Consider the following 21212-nt stretch of genomic DNA (forward strand, 5'->3'; position numbering starts at 1 on the left):
GTACAATCCGTCGTTACACAGTATAACCATCGAGCTAGCCTACTCCCTACTACATCGAGTGAACAGTGTAGAGCTTCGCTTGGAAACTCGTCCTGAAGCTTCCCTAACAATGTATTCCGGTAATAAGAAATTTTAGTCGATTCTTGTGAGGAAAAGGAAAATTAAATTTTGTATATTTCTTTGAATGTGTTATACCCAACAAATAGTAAAAAAATGTTCATTACTTGAAAATTCGGTCAGGAGAAATAGCACTACAGCAGCTGTAGCCTCCTGTTGGTTTTCATATGCTTTACTCAGGTTCGTCACATATACTGTAAAATTAAAGAGTGCACACCCTCTGTTCCATAGTTCAATACAATTAGCACTCACTTCTTGCTGTTGTTCTGCGCTCAGTTGTCCCGCTTCACCTTGATCATGCTGTGCACTTGCGACGACTTCCTCATCTCGATGTACTTGCTATCGTTGACTCTGTATGATTAGATATGATGGATTTTCGGATCCAGCCTTAATCTCCAATTTCTTCCACTTCATCAAAGCAACACGGACCTGAAAAGAAGCAGCACATACTATTTTTCAATTAACAAAACAATTATACAAATAAGGTAAAAAGAAGTTACTATAAGAACGAAATGACCTTCTGCATACTTACTTAGTTAAAATAAGTATCGTAGCTGTCGGTATTCTACTGTAGGAAGCACACTTGATGGTAGCCGCTCTCCATGCCTTTATGCAACATTTTCAGGTTATTTTTAATAAATTTATTTCTTATAATTCTTCCGCAGAAAGTTTCGCAAATTGCGCTGGTAGGAAAACACTCACGGTCTCCTCATCTTCACCCTCAATATCGGCTATTATTTTCCTTCCGATACGTGTTTCCACTGCTCTTAGCTCTTTAACCTTAAATGGATTATTAATTTGCAACTCGCTTAATTTTCTGTTATGAAACTGTTGTGCCTTCGCTATCTTATTTAATTTTAATAGCATATCCATTCTGATGAAATTGGTATTGCTTTTATAAAACAACAAACTAAATAATCTTAAAATCACTTACTGAAGAAGAAAGAAAAGTAGTAGTAGAGAAGTTCTCTTCCAACTAGATGATAGTTTTCATGTTGTGCTCTGCTCCTGCCACCACCTTCACTCCTCACCAGTTGGGTGGAGTCGTAGCTTGTTCACCTTCATACAAAATTAAAACTTGCCATAAACATCCTGTTCACATTTTCGAGGTAGATAACCTTCAACAAGCAGCAAAACAGATCTTGCCTATTCACAGCTGCATTGCACCGCTCCTTATTTTTCCCCTCGCCCACAGTAGGAGAGGGGCTTCAGTAAAGAACAAGTTGCTTCATGCATAAACTAACATCCTGTTCACCTTTCACCAGCAAGTGAACTTTTAAAGCAAATCCAGTCGCCCGATTGTCACTGCACCTCGACCACAACAATAATCTCCTCTTACATAAAGACCTCGCGGTGTGTAGTTAACATTCCACACGCGCCTAGCCTGGCCAGTAAGAAGCACCTGTGGGGGTGCACAGGCTGAGGTGGTCCAGACTAATCCAACCTAACCAACTAACGTCATTTCACTGAAGCTCAACATGTAGGATTCCACCAAGATATAGCAGATAGGTCAAATAGACCGTATCGCGATTGACCTGTCTAAAGCATTTGATAGGGTCGATCACGGGAGACTACTGATAAAAATTAGTGCAATTGGACTAGACAAAAAGTGACCGAATAGGTTGCTATATTTCTAGAAAATAGATCTCAGAGAATTAGAGTAGGCGAATGTTTATCTGACCCATATAATAATTAAGAGGGGAATTCCGCAAGGAAGTATTACTGGACCATTATGTTTTCTTATATATATAAATGATATGAGTAAAGGAGTGGAATCGGAGATAAGGTTTATGCGAAAGATGTTATTCCGTATAGAGTAAAAAATAAGTTACAAGATTATGAGCAACAGCAAAATTACCTCAATAATGTTGTGAAATGGACAGTAGGCAATGGTATGATGATAAACGGGATTAAAAGTCAGGTTGTGAGTTTCACAAATTGGAAAATTCCTTTCAGTTTTAATTACTGCGTTGAAGGGGTGAAAGTTCCCTTTGGGGATCATTGTAAGTATCTGGGTGTTAATATAAGGAAAGATCTCTATTGTGTTAATCACATAAATGAGATTGTACATAAAGCATACAGACCTGCACATGGTTATGAGGGTGTTTAGGGGTTGTAGTAAGGATGCCAAGGGGAGGGCATATATGTCTCTGGTAAGACCCCAACTAGAGTATGTTCCACTGTATAAGACCTCTACCAGGGTCACCTGATTCAAGAACTGGTAAATATCCAAAGAAAAACAGCTCGATTTGTTCTGGGTGATTTCCGACAAAAGAGTAGCGTTACAAAAATGTTGCAAAGTTTGGGCTGGGAAGAACTGGGAGAAAGAAGAAGACCTGCTCTATTAAGTGGTATGTTCCGAGCTGTCAGCAGAGAAGTGGCGTGGAATGACATTAGTGGACGAATGTTTTTAGTGGCGTCGTTAAAAGTACGAAAGATCAAAATATGAAGGTAATGTTTGAATTTAAGAGGACAAATTGGGGCAAATATTCATTTATAGGACAGGGAGTTAGGGATCGGAATAACTTACCAAAGGAGATGTGTAAATAAATTTCCAATGTCATTGAAATCATTTAAGAAAAGGCTAGGAATACAACAGATAAGGAATCTGCCACCTGGGCGACTGTCCTAAATGCAGGTCAGTATTGACTGATTGATTCATTCATTCATTGAAGGCTGTGGAAGTAAGGAAAAATTGAAGGAACTTATTAGGAAACTGGATTAGGAAAGGAGTTAGCTAAGGATAACGTGACGGCTGTCCCACAAATTTTAGTAAAAATGGAGTGGTATTTATAGGTACATTAAGGCAGAAAAGAGTTCCAAGAAAGACATTTCAAGAATCATTACTGAACAAGGGGAGTGTGTATGTGTGCATCTTCAAAAGGCAGAAGTATTCAGTCAGCAGTATGCAAAGTTTGTTCGTTACGAGGATAACGTCTAGATAGAGGAGGTGACTAATGCTAAAGAAGTATTGAAATTTACATATGATACCAATGATATTTACAATAAGATACAAATACAAAACTAGAAATAATTTGGAATTGATCAGATTTCTGAGGATATACCAAAGACAATATTTTGGAATATCGTACCATATCTGAACTACTTATTTATTATTGTTTGCATAAAGGATCTATACCAAATGAATGGAGATTTGCTATAGTAGTTGCTGCGTATAAAGGAAAGGTTGATAGACATACACCTGAAAATTACAGGTCAGTAAGTTTGACATGCATTGCATGAAAGCTTTGGGAAGGCATTTTTTCCGATTGTACTAGACATGTTTGCGAAATTAATAACTGGTTCAATAGAAGGCAATTCGGGTTTAGGAAATATTATCCTATTGAAACCCAACTTGTAGGATTCCAGGGAGCTATAGCAGATATCTTGAATTCGAGCAGTCAAATGGACTGTATCGCGATTGATCTCTCTGAAGCATATAATAGGGTGAATCATGGGAGATTACTGGCAATTGGACTAGAAAATAAGGGACTGAATGGGTTGCTATATTTCTAGAAAATATATTGCACAGGATTAGAATAGGCGAAGCTTTATCTGACCCTTTATTAATTAAGAAGGGAATTCTTCAAGGCATTATACTTGGATTTTGCACCGATCCCCTCTCTTACCGAGAGCAATACCCCCAGCACATACACACACATCGGGAGATTATAAGGCGTGAATCGCGACTAGGAAAGATCAGGTAAAACAGCCTTGAACTGCAAACGACCCTCATTACCAATGCAAATAAATATGGGACTAATACTACTAGCAATGAAATTCAAATTAAGATTGATGAGGGTTTATTGATAAAATTAAATTAAAAACAGAAGCAAAGACATGAGCAGAGTCTGTTGAGTTGATGTGGTAACATCATGTCGTGAGCAAGGCATTTCTCAACTCCAAGATTAAATTACACTTACGACGGGCTCACCGCTTTAAAATTAATCTCACTTCATTTTCTGCCAATACAAATATAATCCACACGGGACAATTAGATCGTTCCTTCCGCGAGATTACAAGCATCCTTTACATACGCGTCTTTAAACTCCGACATCTCACAACAATTACCCAACAACGATAAGCTCCCACGCATCATGGAGAAGAAAACGTCCCGAGCAGATAATACAAAGGAATGTAGGTACCGTCATGGCACAGAGAGGGAACATCTCTGGACCAAAGAAACAATGATCAAAACCAAAGAGAAACTCAGGCACGCCCATAGCCTAAATATAAGGCAAACAAACATGGCGGCGTCGCGGGCAAGCCAGCGACCAAGATAGCCACCAAGCTAAAATAAATAACACCGCACCCCAAACAAATATAAAGCACAGAAGCAAGATCAAAAATGAAAACTGAGCCCACGCGATACGTGAACCGTTCGCACCCCTCACTCGCCAACACACACCCAAACTTCCAGACATTGCCGGTATCGGCAACAATATGAGCTCAACTCCAGTTAACGGTCGAAATCCAATTCAAATACCATGACTCTCACGGTCATCGGCAAAGGTCTCGTACATCTCGGAAGCAGCGTGCACAGCTCAAACAATTCAGCAGTGGGATCAGAGAGGATCCCGTAGTCACACATACTGTAAAATCATCAGGTTACGCACCTCGTACGACACGAATGAAACTTCACGTCGACACAGGGGCGTGCGTTCTTTTGACGGCGTAACACTTTAGAATGCAGCGCACAAAATTAAAATCAATCTGCGACCCAGCTATCAACATAACTCAATCACAATAAAACAACTAGCACGCAGCAGAGCGAAAGGATGCGTATCAATCAGATATGAATAAAAGCGAAAAATCCACGAGAGGAACGTAGAACCAATATTAAAACAAGAATTACCATACCTGAAATGTTAGCCGTCAAAATTAAAGGAAGGATGGTGGTACAGGCTGTTTGAACCGATTAAAAACCCATCTGTAGCTTAAAAATGCCACTCCGATCTGCGTGGACTCCATTTTATATTATTATCTCTACAAACAATGCAAAGATTCGATCCAAAGAGATATGACAACTATCTCGTCGGAAAGAATGATGTCCCGTGTTCACAACCGAGAGAGCTGCCCTCTCTAGTGCAATCTTGGAAATAATTAAGTCAATCAATGAGAAACCCGGAAAAGGCCATTAAGAACGATAGAAAGGTATCTTTTATGAAGCTGCCATTCAAGCATGGGTCAAACTTAATGATTTGTTATACATATAAAATGATATGAGAAAAGAAGTGGAATCAAAGAGATAAGGCTTTTCGCAGATGATGTTACTAGATTGTGAGCAACTGCAAAATGACCTTGATAATATTGTGAGATGGACAGAAAGCAATTGTATGATGATAAACGCGTTAAAAGTCAGGTTGTGAGTTTCACAACTAGGAGAAGTCCTTTCAGTATTAATTACTGTGATGATGGGGTGAAAGTTCCATACGGGGATCACTGTAAGTACCGAGGTATTAATAAAAGGAAAGATCTTCATGCCGTAATCACAAATGGGATCGTAAATAAAGGGTACAGGGGATTTATGTATTTCAGTAAGGATGTAAAGGAGAGGGCATATAAGTCTCTGGAAAGATCCCAACTACAGTCATGTTGCAGCGCATAACTTGATTCAAGAACTTCGGCTCGAAAAAATCCAAGGAAAAACAACTCGATTTGTTTTGGGCGATTTCCAACAAAAGAGTAGCGTTTCAAACCTGTTGCAAAATTGGGCTGGGAAGACTTGCGAGAAAGAAGACGAGCTGCTCGACTAAGTGGTATGTTACAAACCATCACTCATTGTTGTTCCGTGTTGAAAACAGCGATCTCACTTAGTTTACTAAAGGAGTATATCTTTTACCCCACCTGTTCAATACAGACAGACATCCTTTTCCACGATGTTGCACATCTTCTAAAGGGATTACACTTCACGAGACAGTCAAATACCAGATATAATCGTCTCAAAGGTAGCTTCAACCAGCACATCAATATCTTTTTTGCATTGGTTATATTATGATACATTACGTTAATTTATGGATCAACCAACTTAACAAGAAAATTTAAAACATTCGCCTTTTCTCCTGGCCAATATTCTTTAGCTCCTGTTCGCAAAATAAACAAAATCCAAGCTCAGCATTCAACCAATCTAGTCTAACATAGCCTCGAATTTCCTTACTAAGAAGATCCACTTCAGTGCCAGACAAGAGTTCTTTTTAGACTTTTATATGACATAAATTTTCTTTTGGACAAAGATTTTAAAATTGTTTACAATGATTTTAACATGTGTTGTATTTGTTATGTCTCAACATCATATTGACAACTACTATTCCTTAGTGTTTTTAACCTTAAGAAATCACAGTTCAATCTTTACAAATTATAAATGTTTAATTTCCACTAAATAATGTTTGTTTTAAAATTAGACAAGGCTGACGATGCCCAATAAAAGAAGGGCGAAACAAGGGCGAAACACGTCCCCTTGAAATTTAGAAATTCTATGTTTATTTAACCAAAAAAGTGGTATTAATTGTATTGAATAGGTGGGGTAAAAGATATACTCCTTTTCTAAAATAAGTGAGGTAAGTGGCATGTTCCGAGCTGTCAATGGAGAGATGGCGTGGAATGATATCAATAGACGAATAAGTTGAAGTGTTATAAAGGAGTGTTGTATCATCAAATTTAAATCTATAAAGATGTGTTTTCATTTTAAATCTATGTTGTTGTTATGTAGTGACAGAAAATTATAGTTCAAGAGACGGGACATTTTCTCATGAATTGTGTGGTACAAAGATTTAATTGTTACATGTTTTACCTAGATTTAAATGTGCTGATAGGTGAATGGAGCTATATATGTAATGCATCGACTTGGTTATATTGCTCATATGTGAATGTGTTTGAAGGACAATTTGTGCACATGAGTAATGAAATTTAGTCGTATGAAAATTCCTCCCAACTCTACATTGAGGTTGAAAATTTTACGAGATATTACTAATGGACATGGAAGCGATCTGTTGCCGGTAGCAATAGACGAATAGTCTGGTTATTGTCGTATTCTGTAAAGTGTTATAAAATATTTTGGAACGTTCATGATCTGGGGTGTATTGTGAAATGTCTGTGAAAGTTATTTTCTCTGTCGTTAATTGAGAAGTGCCTGCTGAACTTAACTGGTCAATGTGCCTAGAGAGTGTATAGCATTGCTGCGCTAGTGAGGTCTATCTCAATGAAAGTTTTCGATCAGTTATTCACAATACTAGTGTAGATTGGTTTAATGTTTAGTGTTCAGACATAGAGCATCTCAGTAGTGTTGTATAGTAGTGTTGCGCTGTCCATGAGCCGTTGCGAGCCATTGTCTATATGAACAGGGTGAACAAGCGATAGTGACTGTTAAAAATTGAAAATTTGAAATCAGGGCTTACTAGATAATAAAGAGCCATATTGGAACTACAAAGTAGTTAGAACTTCGATTGACTGATCAGGATTGGAAGAAACGAAATGACAGGTGCAAACGAAAACCATGCTCTATGTGGAACATGCGATAAGAAGGTGAGAGGTGACGATATATCGAAACAATGTGAAGGTATATGTGAGAAATGGCACCACAAGGAGTGCACAGGCAAGACTATAGGGGAGTTTGACGTATTGAGACGAAAAAGCAGCAAACTGTTGTGGATGTACGAGACATGCAAGCACCAGCTAATCAAGAAAAGGGACAAAGAAGAAAAGAAGATGGAAGGGCTGTCTCAGAAAGTGGACTCAAATATGGATTTCCTGCAAAACCAGCTAGGAGCATTGATAGAGGAAATATGAAAATCACTGAATAAACGGAGACCACAAGTGACGCAAGTAATCCCAAAAGCTAAACCAGTAGAAACAAAGGATAATAACGGAGGAGGAACAGAAGGTAATAGGATGACTAAATCGAAAGCATGCGAGAACAGCACAGAAGAACGAGTAGCAGACAACCGGATGCAGGGAGAAGATGAAGAGGGAGAAGGAAACACCAGCCAATCGACACAAATGGTGAAAAGAAAGAGAAAAGAATAGATCTCGCCGCGACCACCAATCATACTAGGGACGAAAGAGGACGAAGACCTATAAGCAGGAGAAAGTGCTTCTTGGTTATATGTGGGACGACTGAAGAAGAGCACCACCAGTGAATCTCTAATGCACTTCCTTAATAAAAATGCAATCACAGAGGGTATATCGTGTGAGGATCTCAATACCAAGGGAAACTACAAAGCGTTTAAGGTGGGAACACCATTCAAGAATCATGTTGACGTGGAGAATCCGGGTTACTGGCCGAAGGGAGTATTTGTGAGGATATTTCGGTTTTGGAGGGGACACCCACGAGGAGATGAGGAAGAGGGAGGATCACTTGACTAAACCCATAAAAATACTTCTATGGAACATCGAAGGATTAAGGAATGCATTGCCATACACACAGGAGACTACATTAAAGGACAGTGACGGAGCGACATTTCTTACAGAACAACTGAATCTGCAGTCATTGGCTACACCGACAGCAGGAGGAGTCACATGCTACTCTAAAGGCAATTTGGGAAACCTAGAGGGTACTTCTAAAGAAGAGAATATGGTAATACAGTACATCCTACCGCGCGAACCAACGGAAAATATCATAGAAATGGTATCCAAGGTAACAGCACAAACAAGAAACGAGGAAAATGTAATTATCGCAGGGGATTTTAACTGCAGAACTGACAAACCCTGCACTAAGACGGACTTGCTTATGGAAGCTTTAGAAGAGCAAAGTTTTAAGATGGCAAACAACAAACATGTACCTACCTACAGAGCCCCAAATGGAACTAGCACAATCGACCTTGTCTTCTACAGAGAGAACAGGGTAGAATTAAAGAAGCAGGAAGGACTGTGGACCTCCTCAGAAGCACCCATAAAAAAGCATATCTCAATTATAACGCTGTTTCAAATGGAAACCAAGCAAACAAAGACAAGTGTGTTGGAGGGAATCAAATACTGGAGGAAACTGGATTTTGAAATATTATTAATAAAAGAATAGCAGGCTCACCTTGGATGTCAAGCTAGTATCAGATGTGTCAGAGAGGAACCAACGGACTAACTGAAGGTAGAGGCGGGTCTGCACGAGTGCAGTGAGGGGCGGAGTTTCTAAGTAGGAGGGAGGGGAAGGGGAAGGGCAATAGAGGCGGGACTATAGTCAGGTGGGCGCGGAGAGCGGTAGGGGTAATACTTGAGCATGTTATGTATTGTTTTGATGACTGATTGATTTTTGGGTATTTTTAGATTATTTAAAATTTTAATGAACGTGTCAAACAAGATCGTAGGTTTCTCAGAGAGGTCATTGAGATTATAATTAGGGTTATAGTACTGATCAAGTGATATATAGAATTGTTCTGTTAAATCGAGTGCAGGGCCTTTATTTATTATTTCGATGATGTCTATGTCTTGGTCTAAGCCTTGAAATTTGTGTTTGTAGTCGTTTATATGATGTCCTACTGCAGAGAATCTTCGGTATTTGATAGCGTTTACATGTTCTGTATATCTAATTTTGAATGATCTACCGGTCTGTCCGAGATAAGTACTGAGGCAGTCGTCTGATTTGAGGTCTGATTTGGACATAGGTATGTTGAAGGCTCGATATACTAGACTATTGTAAGTTGCCAATTTATGATTAAGGGGATGAATGGAGTCCTGTTTTATTGTAGTAGCAGTATGCGTAGGTTTTCTGTAAATTTTATATTTGAAGGAAGAGGGGAGCCTAGTGATAGTGAGATCTAGGAAATTAATGGTTTTGTTAACTTCGGACTCTAATGAAAATTTAATGTCTGCATCGATAGTGTTTAAATGTGTTAAAGTAGTAACTGCGTCTATGGAACGTTGGTCCATTATGATAAATACGTCATCGATATACCTAGACCAGAGGTGTATGTTGTTAAAGGTTATGTTATTGTCTATTTTTGTGTATTCCTCTCTGACACATCTGATACTAGCTTGGCATCCGAGGTGAGTCTGCTATTCTTTTATTAATAATATACATTCCTGACTTAAGTAATTCTAAAATCGCGGATTATATTTTCTTATAGGTTCCGCCTTGGTTCAAGATCCTTCTCGAACAACCTATGTACTTGCAACTCATAGCACAAGAATCTCTTCAATACCATTACAACAGAACTGCCCTTAATGTAAAATGCTCTGTCTAATATGATATAAATTAGAGTACAAAAAACTTATACATAGAATCCACCAACGGGCATTTTATATGCCAACATCAATGTGCAGTGACATTCAATCTTTTAAGCTCAAGCTCAAGCCATATTCGAATACTTTCTAGATTTTACTGTACATATTTTTATTTAGAAACACTCATAACTAAGCATGTGTCTAGTTTTATAATGTTAACCATGGCTATAAAGCCTCCAAAAACACAACCATACTGTTCAACAGACAAATATGTCACTAAAAGCTGATTATTATACTTCACTTTCAATACTTTCTCCTTTTTTAACTAAAATACTAAGGTGTACACCTTATAAAACAATCTTTTATCCCATTGACTGTCACCTTATATATGTATATATTTTTAATTATTTTCATGTTTATATTCATTACATGTTATATTACTGTAGGAGTCATGATTAATGTAATATATCTTTGTACAATTGTCCTTGGCTGATGATGACATCAAACATTGTCGAAACCGGTACCAGATGTAAATAAACGTGATGTTTTAAATGTAAAACCCTCACGTAATACATTGTATTGAAAAGGTGGATATTAACTTTTCCCAATTCTCTATTGTGAATCTGGATTCAATACGGAACCTAAAGAATGAAATTCTTAATGTTAAATTATAATCATGTTATGGGCTTCATAATGATGTCTCATTTTTTTGGCTATGAGTTTTATATAGCACCGACTGATGACAACGATGGAATGGGTCTCAGAAGGAAGCAGCTGTGGCCTTAATTAAGGTACGGCCTTAGTATATCTGCCTGCCTATTGCAAAGAAGGGAAACCATCTTCACTGTTGCTGTCAGTGGGACTCAAACACACCACTGCCCAAGTGCAATCTCACAGATATGAGACCACACTGTGTAGCCTACATGCTGGGTGTTTTGTAATACAAAATTAAAAACTTTAATACCCAATCATTACGATTTTGCAAATTGAAATTGTTTAATTTTAAGTCTTCAACAATATTTACCCATACACAGTGCTCTCCCTAGGACCTTGCACTGACCGCCCGGCTATCATAACCTAGATATCTGCTAGTTATATAATATTTCAGGTTGCTTTACATCGCACCGACACAGATAGATCTTATGGTGATGATGGGATATGAAAGTGCTAGGAGTGGAAAGACAGCAGCCATGGCCATAAATTAAAGGAGAGCCCCAGCATTTATCTGGTGTTAAAATGGGAAACCACGGAAACCATCTTCAGTGCTGCCGACAGTGGGGTCTTTTTTTGCTAGTTGCTTTACGTCGCACCGTCACAGATAGGTCTTATGGCAATGATGGGATAGGAAAGGCCTAGGAGTTGGAGGGATGCAGCCGTGGCCTTAATCAAGGTACAGCCCCAGCATTTGCCTGATGTGAAAATGGGAAACCACGGAAAAACATTTTCAGGGCTGCCCACAGTCAGATTCGGGATGCAAGCTTACAGCCACATGCCCCTGACCACACGGCCAACTTGCCCGGTACAGTGGGGTTTGAACCCACTATTTCCCGAAAACAAGCTCACAGCTGTGCGCTCCTAACTCACTTGGTTTAAATAATATTAATACATATTTCAGTCATTGAAAACCTACAACCTATTTTCCAGTCAGTGATCGGGTCAGGTATGGAATGAACCAAACCAAACCAAACCAAACCAAACCCCATGGCACGACAGCCCTTGAAGGGCCTTGGCCTACCAAGCGACCGCTGCTCAGCCCGAAGGCCTGCAGATTACGAGGTGTCCTGTGGTCAGAACGACGAATACTCTTGGCCGTTATTCTTGGCTTCCTAGACCGGGGCCACTATCTCACCATCAGATAGCTCCTCAATTCTAATCACGTAGGCTGAGTGGACCTCAAACCAGCCCTCAGGTCCACGTAAAAATCCCTGACCTGGCTGGGAATCGAACATGGGGCCTCCGGGTAAGAGGCAGGCATGCTACCCCTACACCACGGGGCTGGCCAGGTATGGAATGAATGAGGCCCAATCTTGTGGCGAGGATAGGAATTGTGCCGGCTGTCAAAGCCTGTCGCACTCCTCTGGGGCAATGATTAATGACTGACAGATTAAATTACAGTGGAGAGCGTTGCTGGAATGAAAGATAACAGGGAAAACCAGAGTACCCGGAGAAAAACCTGTCCTGTCTCTGCCTTGTCCAGCACAAATCTAACATGGAGTGGCCGGGATTTGAACCAAGGAACCCAGCGGTGAGAGGCCACCGCGCTGCCACCTGAGCTACAGAGGCTACACATATTTCAGTCATTATGTGTTGCAAATTAAAATGAAAACACTGTAAAACTGTTTATTTAAATAAAAAATCTTCATCATTGTCAGCATAATTGCGCGAGTTATATCTTTAGTGTCATGCACGAGCAGTGTCTGGATTAGAGTGGAGTAGCATGCAAGCAGTCGATTCCGTGGGAAGTAACTTTTTTTTTGTAAGTTGCTTTACGACACACCGACACAGATAGGGCTTATGCAATGATGGGGCAGGAGAGGGCTAGGAGTGGGAAGGAAGCAGCCATGGCTTTAATTAAGGTACAGCCCCAGCATTTGCCTGGTGTAAAAATGGGAAACCACAGAAAACCATCTTCAGGGCTGCTGACAGTGGGGTTTGAACCTTCTATCTCCCGAATACTGGATACTGGTCGCACTTAAGTGACTGCAGCTATTGAGCTTGGTATCGGGATGTAACAAACCTGTCTGGCTCTTCACAGCAACCGAGTGACTATGAAAGAGCAGTAGAACACTAAAACTTCAAATTACTTTGTTACGTCTTCTTCATGATAAAACTAAAATAGGTAATTTTTGCTGTTAATGTTTGCCTGTCTAATAATATTGTTAGTAGCCTGAGGGGAATAAGTTGAAATTTTATCATATTTATTTTTTACATAGTATCCCCTGGCTACTCATTCCTGCTATTTGTGGGACCCTGGTAGCAACACACTTGCCAAAATTTCCTAGCCGGTTTTCTGCAAAGCACAAATGACATCCTTTATCAAAACTTTCAAGTTTCTCAGTGGGTACGTTGGCTCTGCAGAAAAAGTAAGCGACAGGTTGCTTTCATTTTCTGAGGAGACCTCTAGGCATGAACAGCAAGGCATGATCAGCTTTTTGCTAGTTGCTTTATGTTGCACCAACACAGATAGGTCTTATGGCGACGATGGACAGGTAAGGCCTAGGAATGGGAAGGAAGCGGCCGTGGTCTTAATTAAGGTACAGCCCCAGCTTTTACCTGGTGTGAAAAAGGGAAACCACGGAAAACCATCTTCAGGGCTGCCCACAGTAGGGTTCGAACCCACTATCTTCTGGATGTGAGTTCATAGCTGCGCGCTCCTAACCGCACGGCCAACTCGCCCGGTGGCATGACAGCAAATCTGTTGGTACATCCTAGGTGTCCATAGTCGTTGTACCCACCAGTTTAATCCAAAGTAACATTGTAATGAAGTCTAGCAGACAAAGAAACTTCATTAAAAAAAAGGGACCAAACTTTTTGATCACTAGCCTACTCACAGTTCTGACTAGAGATTCTAACACTTTGAAGAAAGCCGTGCCAATGCCTGTAGGAAATGAAAAGGAATTAAGCATTTTGGTAAGGGTTCAACAGTATCACTATTGGCTGTAGTAGTAGAAACAGCAATACTACAAGTGATAGTAACAGTGGTAGAAGTAGCAGCAGTACCGGTAACAGGAGGAGTGGAGGCAGTGGGAGAAGCAGTAGCAGAACTCGTAGCAGCTGAAGGACCTGACCGACGTCCAGACTTATGTCAAGGCACACCTATATGTGTAAAAAAAAAATCACTAAGATATGAATTTTTTTCTCCCCTACTACAGTGAATGCAATCATCATTCATTTATAAATATATCTATAGTTATTATGGTCCTCCTACAGTTCTTAAGGTAGGAATAACAGGAATAAAATTACATTGAGAATGTTGTCCACCAAAATTCGTTAAGCACTTTACTGTATTGAGGGATATTAAAGGACTGATTTTGCTCTGTTCATGTTTGATTGAAATTAATGGAGAAAACCTTACTATTATTGTAAATTTGATATTCACTGACTCCAAAAGTAGATCCCTACATGCTGAGACAAAAATTTAAAAAGGTACATTCAAATGTTCAGAATTTCAGCTACACTCTGCCTTTAAGAGATGTACAAATTTCAACTTGCTAGGTAAGGCAAGACTAGGCATGACGGGCATTACAGTGACTTTCATTATGAGAAGCGAGGTTCAACCTTGTCTGCCACTGTTGAATTTACCATAATTACCTCCAGAGAGCAATTTGAAATGAACAACAGAAAAATTTGATATGTCACAGTACTGTGACCATTAATAATATTAATAACGATAATAATTACTTACTTCTATCTGAGACAGTATCTTCAATAGAGGTCCTGGATAGCTGGAGCAGCGAAAATGTCTCAAACACACAGTGTGGTTCCTCAGCTGCTTTGAAGAAAGCTGCCGCAACTTTTGGATTCCCACAGTGTCCAGCCACGTTTTGCAAATATCACATCCAGGAAGAGGGAAATGGTGAAATAATATATGATTCCCTGCTGCTCTTCGCTATTGGTGTATATCCCACAAATTTGGCACTTTCCATGCATGATCTACGGAATAAAAATAAATAGAAGGAAATAATTAAGAGCTCTGTCAACAGTTTATACTTTTACTGTAAATTCAATACCATCAAAACGACAGTGGCTTATCAGAAATAATATATTAGGCCTACATCAACTGAATTTAATAAATTAAGAATTTATTGCAGCCGAAAGGCCATAACATGTACGTATGATAAACATGTTATTGTTATTAATAACAACCACCATGCAAAAATAGTTTAAAAAAAAGATATTTTGGGGAACAGAAACAGCTATCAACCAACCATCAACTTAATAACTTACATAACCTCCTGTGGCCTAGTGTTATTTTAAGACACTGTTTAAAAATATCCCGCAAAAAATATTTTAAACAATAAACTACCGGTACTTAAATATAACATTGAGTAAGCCGAAAAGTGGGTGTTATATTTATTGGAATTTCATTTACATTGGTGCGATATGCATTTCATATTCCGGCCTCAGGAGGTTAATAAAACAGGAATAATAAGGAATTCTTACCTCAAATATCTTCTACTTCTTCAAACAAGAAATTCCACTCAGAATTTCACTGAAAAACACCCGCAGAGCATGAAAACGAAAATAAAAAAGATAAACAAAAATGACGAAGTACTCTGGTCTCACACGTGGTTATCAAAGCAATAATTACGAATTTATTTCAGCCCAAAGGCCATAACGTGACATAAATATGTGTTACGCATGTTATTGTTATTAATAACATACCACATATTAAAGTGGACGAAAAGGACCAAATCGATCACAGACTACAGTAAGGACTAAGATGCTCTTCTTCGTATCATTGACAGGTTAAAGTGGAGTTGTTCTTCAAGCGTTTGTTTTAAGTGATACGAGGTTATAACTATTAAACTACATCGCAATATCTGGTTTGTTTTCGAAGTGACGGGTCTGTTGTTCCATAAGATGCGTATTAGCCAGTAGTACCGCACAGCTTATTCCGTTATTAGTGTCACTTCTCTAAGATTTTCTTCATTGTGGAATTGTGATTTCTATAATTTTACGCTGTGTCCACAAGCTCTAACATATTGTCGGTAATGTTCAAGTCTCAATCATTTACCTTTGCAATTGAAAACTTCAAGAAGTAAATAAGTTACTAATCGTTCGATTTCAGATTTCTACATTTTTCGAGCTACCCGTACCTCTATTCTTAACTTTTTTAAATGTTATTGTTACTTAAGGATTAAAAATTTTTACCTGTATAACTAGCTTTCTTTACATGGCCTTTTGGCTGCAATAAAACTATTATAACTAGCTTTCTTTTTGATGAATCCCAACCTAGTTTTGCAATTGCCGGCAAGTAACAGTGTATGTCTCTCAGTTTCACTGAATTGGATATCTGAATGTAATGGTATGGATAATATTTCTGAAGTGCTACGAACCTGCAGAATTAAGGATGGTGATTTTAGAAAGAATGGTGATTTTTTTTTTTTTTTAACTCTAGGCTACGAAAGATGGTGTTAGGGCTCCGTCTTGCGACTTGTTCCGTTTAGGATATCTGTAAGATTATCAGAATGTGTAGAATTCTTGCGATATCGGTCTATCATATCATTACCCCACAACAGCTATACCCAGTATTTATTCCTCATGTTTTATCTTAACAGTAGCCTGCCTCTCTTTCGTAAGATATTTCCTGATATTTATCGGCGTGTTGAAGAACTTCTTCAGGATCGAGCCAGTTGGCTGCGTGGTTAGGAGCGTGTTGCTCTGAGTTTGCATGGTTCGAATGCCACCAGCGGCAGCCGTGAACATCGTTTTCCGTGGTTTTCCGTTTTCTCATTAGGCAAATGCTGGGGCAAGTAAAACCAATAATATATTAGAATAACCATTGATGGCCAGAACGAGTAAACATGGCACACTTAGGAAGTGTCACCGATGTTGAAATATACAGAATACCCTACATGTGATCATAGTTTCCTGAACAGATATATGTTTACACAGAAAACTGTTCCCTGGCATAAGTAAGAATCAACACAATTGGCCACAGGGACGAAGCTCGTGTTATTATACCGAACCTTTTCTTGATACCTGAGCTCCCTAGTGCTGAATCGGTAGACCTCGGTTATCTTCGAGATTCGTATTGGGTTGCGTTCACAAAATACTACTCTACAACTCCGAGTAAACTCAGAATTAACTCTATCCGTTCACAAAAGTAAAGAGTTAACTCTACAAGTTGTTTAGAAAATGCATTTGATTTAACTCAGAGTAACTTATATTCTTTTTTATTCCGCGTAAATAGGTGAGTAGATTTAACTCGACATGCGCAGCAATGCATTCATTGTTGGCAGTGAAAAATATAAAAATACGAGTAGGGGCCTATATTGACATGGCAATGAATTCTAATTATGTTCTAGTTGTTGACAAGGAAGGGCGTTATATATTGAATAAAGGAGATATTTTCGTTTAGAACAGGAAAAATAGGTACCAATTTTAGTAATCGGCGGAAATAACATGATTGAATTTTTATGAGAATACCCATGTATTTTTAAAAATTTTAGATGACCTTCTGAGTGAGACCATTTAATTATATGATCAGAAATGCAGCACAGTGCATTTATAACTCTCATGAAATGGATCTGTACGAATCAGGTACTAAGAGCCAATTACAACCAAAATTTACTTTCGTGGGTCTTGCAATGTTCTTCCTCGTCCGATTTTAGATTTATAAAGTTTAGGGCCAGTGACTCTGAGTAGATGTTCGAAAGCTGATTCGGGCAATCAGAAATGTTTAAATTCCGTTTTGTTGTACTTGTTAGCAATATAATCTGCATAGCTAGTTGTCCTAAATGGCTTATCATGCACCAGTGTGGAGCCGATGTATCGGTATTCATCATCAATGTAATTACACTCTTCCTTCGAGATAAATAATAACAGATACTATATTAAGGCACAACTTGGTGAGGAAAGTAATAACTCATATACCCTGCTGCTATGAAGAAACACACTTGGAAATTAGACACCAAATTCCTCGCAAATGAGATTATGGTAAAACAAATAAACTTCCTTTATTGATTAGCCATATTCTGTATTCACTCCAAGCGTAGTGATGGGCAAACGATACTTGTGTTCGAGAGGGATCGAGCCAACCGGATACACGCTGAGGTTCGATCCTGTTTGAAGCAAGCTTGAGCAGTCATGTGACCGAAGGCGAAGTCTGACTCGGGCTACAGGGCGAACGTGCAGATAAGCAAATAACATATAAAGTGAAGCACCGTTCAAGCAGGTGTATGTATGATATTGATAAAGAAGATGCATGCTGTCATATATTACTATACATTCAGTCATTGACGTATATCTTGTGGGGAATAAAGTTTGCCCATAAAATTAGAAGGCTTAGATTATGATAATATGCTATGAAAAGGACAAAGCATGTATCCATAATATTCCCTGCATATTACCGGAAGTATTTCCTCCCAAAGCAGTACTTGTGTATCTTGTAACAACCGTACGTTTGACACAAAATTGTGAGTATGGTAATATTATTCTTACAAGGTCATGCTTTGGGCTTCTTGGGAGAAGTTTGGTTTATTCTGATGGAGGCATTTGTAACGAATCATCGCACCAACACAAAGTTTGACTGTCTCCAATATTATATTACGTACAAAGGACATGGAAGTAACAGTGAAGAGTGGATGGACCTGTGCTGTCCAGCATAATACCTTTTTGCTCGTATAGAGGAATTTGAGTAAGCGAGGATTGACATCTCATCAATCGTGTACACAAATAGATTTATGAATAATATTAAGGAGCACTGTTACTATCTAATTGCATGAAATATATATGAAAATCAAAAGTGACTCGAGATTTTGTGCTGTATCCCTTACCAAACTTCAGGTCAATCGGTCCAGTAGTTTTCAAGCCCAAATGAGACAAGACAGACACCATCTCATGGTGTTAAAAATTGTGACCTTGCCGAGAATTGAACCTGGGACCCCTGTGACCAAAGGCCAACATGCTAACCATTTAGCCGTGAAGCCAAGCATGAAATGTGTCATCAGCTGAAGACAAAGATTTTAATTTTTTAGTCATAACCATTCAAATATGTAACTATTTTGACACATGTAAACGTTTCCTTTTTCTGCATTTATTATATAGCCCAAGCAACAACACATTTTAGTAGACAATTGGTTTATTCTGATGGAGTCATTTGTAACAAATCATCACACAAACACAATGTTTGACTGTCTCCAATATTATATTATGTACAAATGACATAGAAGTAACAGTAAACGGTGGACGAACCCGTGCTGTCCAGCATATTACTCTTACACATCCTTCTCAAGTTTTCTGGGTGTTCGTAAGAGCAAGGTGCTAAGTTTTGGCGCGTAAACTTGTTTGAACACCGACATCATCTGTTCAAGCAGCTCGAGCCGGGCTCAAGTACAACACTATCCAAGCGTTCATGAAATAGTGTTATTCAGAGTTAACCTTACTAGTTACTCCACAATACTTTACTCCAACTCTACTCAGACTCGTATTTTGTGAACGCAACCTTGGGAACCTTTTAAACACAAACTATCAATGGCTTATACATCGCCGTGAGCCATCTGGCATTCACTTCATGAACTAGTACTTTTGTTGTTTACACAGCAAAGCTAAACTATAGAATTAATGCTAGGAACAAGATTCGCATCGAGAAATGTTATATAATGTGTGTGACACACTTGTTAGCTTAAGATAATAAACATTTAGTAAATGAATATCGGTCAATTGTATTATCGATTTTTGCCGAGCTGAGTGGCTCCGACAGTTAAGGCGCTGGTCTTCTAACCCCAACTTGGCAGGTTCAATCCTGGCTCAGTCCGGTGGTGTTTGAAGGTGAAAATATACGTCAGCCTCATGTAGGTAGATATATTGACACATAGAAGAATCAAATTTGGATGGCAAGCATTTGGATGATATTCAACCGTCTTCAAATCCAACATGTCAGTAAACCTAAAGAAGCAAGGTCATGACCAATGCCTTCTCCCTGTCATGACCTATGCCTGTGAGACATGAACAATGAATGAGTTTATGTCAGTAGATTTACTGACACGTAAAAGAACTCCTATGGGACTAAATTCTGGCAGCTCGGCATCTCCGAAGACCGTAAAATTAGTTAGTGGGACGTAAAGCAAATAACATTATTATTATTTATTATTATCGATTCAATTCCTATTTCATTTCTGTTCAGTTGGCAGTGTAATCGGAGCCAGCAGAGCTCCCTCCTTACTCCTCACCCCACTAAAAATTGGGATCAAGAAAAGGTTCACGTATAATACATGTGTGAGAAATTGTAGTATTCGTTGTCAGTGCAGTTTGTGTAACTTACTTTTACAGTAAAATATCATTAACTAACAAACACTGCTATTGACTGAAATTAATTGGGTGAGGCACCACTCGAGGTATTCAACACAGACAAGTCTTGTACCACCAGGGGAACAATAAAAATTTAAACCAATTTTCTGATGTGAAATTCCCTTGAAGGGGCACTCCGGTAAGCACCCCTCAATTCTGCCATTAGGCATGACATGCACAGACAAATAATGAAAGGTTGGTAGCATTATTCAGTGAAATGAGCTGATAGGAGTATTGTATGATTTTTGTCTTCAGTAAAACAGATTCTTCTTCTTCGTATTCCATTTCCAGTCTTCTGGGTTGAGTTGTGAATCAGTAAACTCCTCAGTTTTCTATCTCTCCAACACTCCCTTCCTTCCTCCAATATTTCTTCTAATTTTACTCCTTTCTTCTCTGTACTCTCCTTCATGGTATTCATCCACATCTTTCTGGGCATTCCCCATTATCTTTCTCCTATTATTTTCTCTCTAAATACTCTTTGGAACTCTGTCCCATCCCATTCTCATCATATGCCAATACCATTTCACCTTACTGGTCTTGCAGTTTAGGAGATCCAATTCTCTTCCTGAATTCTACAGTTCAGCCTTCATCCCTTCATTTTTTCTCAATTATTCCTCTAAGGAATTTCATCTTGGCTGCTTGGATTCTGCTTACATCACGTTTCATTGTTGTCCATGTGCTTCTGCATATATATGAAATTGGAGGGTAATACATTGGGTATAGAATTTTCTTGCATTTCTTGGGGCATTCTAGTTCCACACTATACCTCTCACATATTGGCAGAACTTGTTCAGTTCTCTTTCCAATTTCTCTGTTTATTTTCCCATCATCACCGGACTGAGTGGCTCAGACGGTCGAGGGGCTCGCCTTCTGACCTCAACTTGGCAAGTTCGAGCATGGCTCAGTCTGGTGGTATATGAAGGTAAAAA

The sequence above is a fragment of the Anabrus simplex genome, chromosome 5, assembly GCF_040414725.1.
Source record: "Anabrus simplex isolate iqAnaSimp1 chromosome 5, ASM4041472v1, whole genome shotgun sequence".
Taxonomy (NCBI): Eukaryota; Metazoa; Arthropoda; class Insecta; order Orthoptera; family Tettigoniidae; genus Anabrus; species Anabrus simplex.